The sequence below is a fragment of the Lontra canadensis genome, unplaced genomic scaffold, assembly GCF_010015895.1.
Source record: "Lontra canadensis isolate GAN:19392208 unplaced genomic scaffold, GSC_riverotter_1.0 scaffold36, whole genome shotgun sequence".
Lineage (NCBI taxonomy): Eukaryota > Metazoa > Chordata > Mammalia > Carnivora > Mustelidae > Lontra > Lontra canadensis.
This window is the reverse complement of record NW_022631030.1, coordinates 9,244,305-9,250,304: the sequence shown is the minus strand read 5'-3', so window position 1 is coordinate 9,250,304 and position 6,000 is coordinate 9,244,305.

The following is a 6,000-nucleotide window of genomic DNA, read 5'->3' as shown; positions in this document are numbered from 1 at the left end:
GATCTTTCCAACATTTCAATGCCCATTAATTTCCCCTCTTTGTTCCTTTGGAGAGTTGCTGAATAGGGCACGATCAGCAACCATGGACACAAGCCTGAGTTTCTCCCTGTTTCTGAGGGGGTGGGAATTCTATTCAGAAGTCAAATAGTTACTCTCAGCATAAAAGGCTTTGATGTTTTTCAGTTGGCCAGCTCTGAAATAGGGGGAGCACCTCCCCTCCACCTCACTGAAATTCACCCGGGACCCCTTACCCACCGGAGATCACATACTTCTCCCAATACACCCCACACTTTTTTGAGATACCATCTGTCTGCAGAAGGCTTTTCCTCTGAGTAACTCCTCACATTTACAGATATCCGCAGGCAGCAAAACCAAGGGTTCAGGACGAAGGCCCTGGGAAGGGCCGGAGGAAACTTTTGACCCAATCTCCACTTTCTGTTTGATATTTCTCAGAAGTGACCTGGAGTAAGGCTACCTAGGAGAACTTTAAAAAGAGAAGGAAAGACAAAATGTCCTTTGGGAGGACCATTCCTTGCTGTCCGGGTCCAAAAAAAAAAAAAAAAAAGCTTGTTTTTTTCCAAAGAGAGCTAGCTAATCTGTCTCTTGTTCAGTGCTTGCTGGAGCAGCTGGGCCGTGCCTCCTCTCAACACAAAGCCTCACACAAATTCCTTGTTTCCCAGGCAATGCGCTGCAGCTCTGCAAATTCTCTGGCTGATGTTGGCATCCTGATTCCGCCCTCTCTCTCCCTTCTGGCAAATTGAACTTATGACAGGAACAACTCCACCACCATTCACGTACAAGTTTATGGAACCAAGAACCAAAAACAGCTTCAGCAATAATCAGGGGCACCAGGGGTGTGCAGAGAGGGCCACCTCACATTCTGGAGCTCATTCAGAGAGCTGGTGCTGGGGGCAAAAGACTAGACCAGGACCAAGACTTGTACGTGGGAGGTGGATTCCTACTGCTGAGCTAGGGGGTTGGTTAGAAGCCCAAGCTTTGTGGGTGATCAGCCTGCATTTCTAATCCAGGTTCTGCCACTGAATAACTATAGGACCTTGGCGCATTGTTAACTTCTCGGAATTTGAAATTTTCTTGTTTGTAAAGTGGGGTTATAATGTCTACCTAAAAGGGCTACTGGGAGAATTAAATGAACAAATAGATATAAAGTGCCTGACGGAGTGAGGAGTGGCTTACACACACACACACACACACACTCACACACACACACACTCCTATATTAGTTTTCTATGCTGCACAGCAAGTTGCCACAAATTTAGCAGCTTAAAACAGTATACACCTGTTATCCTATAGTTTCTGCAGGTCAAGAGGGTGATCATGGCTTCACTGGCTCTGTTCAAGGTCTCACCAGACCTCAGTTAAGGTGTCAGCTGTTGGCATTTCTCTCTGAAGCTTCGGGGTCCTCTCCCAAGCTCCCTGGTTGTTGGGAGAATTCATTTCCTTGAGATTGCAAATCTGAGGTCCCTAGTTTCTTGCCAGCTGACAGCAAAGGGTCGCCCTTGGCTCTGAGCCTTTGCTCACTCCATGGTTTCCATCTTCAAAGCCATTAGGACAACAGTCTCTCTCTGGTCTGCTGAGATGAGTCTTCCATGGAAAAAACTAATCAAAGGAGTGGCTATCCTGCCACCTTTGTCATGTTCCATCAGATAGAGGCACACACATTCTGCATTTTGTGCATTAAACTTTTCCGGAACTTTTGAAGAAGACAGAGGAGGAAGGGTTTCACAGCACAACTCTGCAAGCTGTTCTTTGATTTTCTTCAGCTCCCCCACCATATGGCTCTTTCATTCTCTCTCTCCTTCCTGACTTCTCTCCCCTCTGCTTGTTACCCACCCCCCAATTCCTGTCTATTTCTAAAGCATAGCAGTTTATCTTTTTGTTCCTCAACCTTTGATGCTTAACCTTACATCCCACTCCCTGTGATGTATTTAAATCTTTTTCTGGCTAAAGACAATTCCCTAAGAGGAATTTTGGTGCCATTTGTTGGAAGACTTCTTTTCACTCTGCTACCAAAGATGATTTACAGTCTAATGCAAGAAAAGATATGATTCAATACCAGGAAGTGAATGGAGAGAAAGAGAGGAGAGCGTTGAATATAAAAATTACCACTGATCATTATGGTCAATATGGCCAGAACCTCTCCAGTAAGATCATCAATGCCAGTGCGTTCTTCCTAGAGCCTGGAGACCAAGAAACAAGCCAGCTGGGTGGAGATGTTCTTAAATCTAATGCTCGAGTTATTAAAATTGGTACTGATCTACCAATGTGTGTGTGTGTGTGTGTGTGTGTGTGTGTGTGTGTGAATTCTTCTTGCCTCTACAATAAAGTAACTTCAGGAGTTCTCGGTTGGACTTCCATAAGAGTTTCACTCTGGACATGTTACTTAACTTCTTTGTCCCTCCACTCCCTCATCTAAGAAATGGAGAGGTGGGACAAGGTAATCCCAAATGTCTCTTGCTGTGGAGTGAATCTATTGTTCTGCCCTTCCTGCAAGACCTTCAGCTCTCAGAAGTCAGAGCTCATTTTTATGATTCCCCAGCCAGCTTCCCCCGCCCACCAGCATTTCCCATAAAGGTCTATGTAGGTAACTTATTCAAAATAAGGCATTGCCTCCTGTCCTGGGGATGGAACACTTGTGAGTTTACGTTGACAGGTGTGTGTGTGTGTGTGTGTGTGTGTGTGTGCGCATGTGTGTTTTGGGGGCTCCATTCTGAGCCTCAGGGGCACCATCTGGGTGCTCAGCACAGAGGTCTGAATGCAGTAGGCTAGGGCTGCCATGGGTGCAAGGGTGAGAAGTCCGGTCCCAGCGCCCCAGCTGGGACCAATAAAGAGTGGCCGGAAGCAACTGTGCGCAGCAGAGCCAAGAGGACGGGGCCACACTGCTCAGGAGGGGACAGTGTCTTTGGAAATCCATCTGTGAAGTGCTCAGAGGAGAAACGGCCCGGGTCTTGGCTAAGGAAGGGCATTACCATTGGCAGTCAAGCAGTCCATCTACATAATCTACTTCAACAGCCGCATTGAGGCTCACTCAGAAGTGGGCCCAGTGAGGAGACTCATAAGAATGAAGAGTTATAGTCCCTGCAGCGGAGAATCTCCCAGGTTAATGAGGAAATGGCCTCAGTAATATTTTCTGATCCCGAAGTGGGACATGCAGACCTGATGTGGGAAACAGAGGCAAAAGAAAAATTATTAAATTTCCTTACCCACTGACAAGCCCTTAAAACAGGCAGAGTGACACTCCTCTAGGGACTCAACGGCCTGGCTTTGCTAAGGGCAAAGGGCAATCCTAGCCTGACTACCCCCAACCAGGACCCTGTAAGTCTACTTTAACAATTCCTTTGGAAACTTTATCTCTAAACCCACCAAGATAGTGTCAACAATCATTCCCAAGCATATGGCCCACTGATATACATCTAAAGGGTCTCACGAAATGGTTTTATTACCATGAATAACCTTTTTCTCCGATAATAGCTGGCCCCTCAAGGTCCTGGAAACCTTGCTTCCAAGATTTCTTAGAGACTTAAGCCATCCCTCACCCCCTCCCAACTTGCAAGTATATAATGGAACACTCCTCACAACCCCGGGGCAGCAGCTCGTTCTGCCCATGGGTCCTGTCCCCGTGCTTTAATAAACCACCATTTTGCACCAAAGACATCTCAAGAATTCTTTCCTGTCCATCGGCGCCGAACTCTACATCATTGAACCTTATCTATATTCTAAGACTTCATCAGACCGACACGTATAAATAGACATTTGACATTGAAGAAATGTAATACTTAGAATCTGGATATCCCCATAAAATCAAAGACTAGTCTACCCTCAACAATTAGATGAGACAGATACACCCAAGGAACATATGCAAGGTAATCGAGGACAGCTGAGATAAACATTATGTTATGTGTGGAATCAAGTTGGCTTGACCTTATGTGTATGTAACCCAGTTGCTTATCTGATGAGGAAGACCCTCCCCACCCCCGCAAAGTGAATCCCAGTTATTTCTGGGAATTCACAAAGATGAGCCTCATATGTACTCCCAAACTGGTCTGTCAGCGGTAGTCACTATTTGGTGCCCTCCCTGCCCTCACGCCCCTGTCCCAGCTCCCCGACATTGTATCCAGTCGCTTAAGGAGTGCCCCGCCCCCCATCAAGTTCTCATCCCTGCCATATTCAGCAACTGTTTGCTGAGAACCTACTATGTGCCTGCCCTATATTAGGCCGTAGGACTACAGAGACCAGTAAGACATAGTCCTTCAATCAGAGCCCTCACTGGTTTAAGAGAGAAAGACGTGTAGGCCCATAACATAAGCTTCTTTAGGTCTACTCATCTTAGAAGGACGTGGAGAAAAATTGCAGGATTGCTCCTTGGATACCCAGACACTCAAAGCAACCACAGTCCCTTTGTGCCTTTGTGGCTGGCTGCTGCAACCCACCACCTGTGCCCCCTTGCAGCCCCCAGGCAGCAGAGAAAAGTCACATATTAATCCATCCTGGTAAACTCATTCTGACCCATCTATTTTGACATTATCTTGAGAAGGCTTGGTCACTGCTGGAACAACTTATGTAACTACCATTCAATGTGTTTAGTTCCCTCCCCCAACCCGGCTCCTGTCTAAGGAGAGTTGAGGTGAGCGTATGCGGTATGGCTTAGGAGACCTCATGACAAGGACAGAGCTGGGGTCTGTGGACGGGTTTGGCATTTTCCCTACTCCCTGCTGAGCCACATGCTGACCCTTCCACAGGAGTTGGCAGGCCCCAGGTGTTGCCAGTTCTTTGTTCTCTGGGCACTTCTCAGTCCCCTTAAGGGAGCTTGTGAATACTTTGGGTCACTTGCATATTCTGTATGGATATAAGGAGCTTAAGGTCCAACCCTAGGGCAGGGGAAGGCAGGATGCTGAGAAGTTTGATTCTGCTTAGGTCTCCAGCTATCACATTTTTCTTGCCATCGTCCTTCAGTCTAAAAAAAGGCGGCCTCCAGACTTTCTATTTCCTGAACATCATATCCTCCTTTTACCCTCAGACAATAAGCCTCAAGGCCTAGCCCTCACGGACACAAGAGGCCTTTTATCTAGGCTATTCAGCAGAAGAACTCTGTGAGTCTGTCCACAGGTTGCTCGTGATAGGTGCAAGTGATAGTTAAAGGAAATTAAAATATCCTTTTGTCCTTTACAAAGACTGGCTCATAATTGCTGCTGCCTCTCAAATACTGTTTTAGATGTCAAAAGCTTAATCTTGACTTTTTCTTTTTCACTGTATGTCTACTGAAACCATGCTAACTTTTACCAGAGGCAAAAGTCTAGGGAAAAGTCATAGACACAGAAATGCAAAATGGAAAAAAAAAAAAAAAAGAATCTTTATGTATTTCAGAATATTTTTTTGGAGTTCCTTCATGAAGTTCAAAACCAGTGCTTCTCTCCTCGACTCTCCATCCTTTGGCTCAGATGAGCTATGCAATGAGTCTTCCGTTCTCGAAAACTGGCCTACTCGGGCTTTCTCCCATATGGAACAAGACTCCTTTGAGAGGGAGCTACCACATTTACAAGACTAAGATCAGGCTCAGAGACAACCAAGAGGGGAGCTATAAACTTTGATCTCATCAAAATATAAAGATTGCTACAGGAATGAAAGAAAAGAAGAGGCAGTGGGGTTGCTTTTTTTTTTTTTTTTAAGTTTAAAATGTTATCTCTCTAACAAAGAGTTTCCAGGGCCCTCCACTGTACTGAGTTATTGTTGATCCTCTCAACAATTCCTACGATGAAGTTACGTACCCTACAAAGAAGATGTGAAATTGGAGGCTTAAGGAGATTGTAAGCCCATCCCAAGATCTCACAGTTCGTAAGCACACATTCCATTGACAGCCCTCCTGAAGAGGTGTGGACACGTAGTCAGGGGTCAGGGGTCAGGTGGAGTGAGGATGCTTCTCCTCAACACATCCTCGAGACAAGAGGAGATAAGTAGGTGGCAAAGCTGCTAACAGAACCAGGA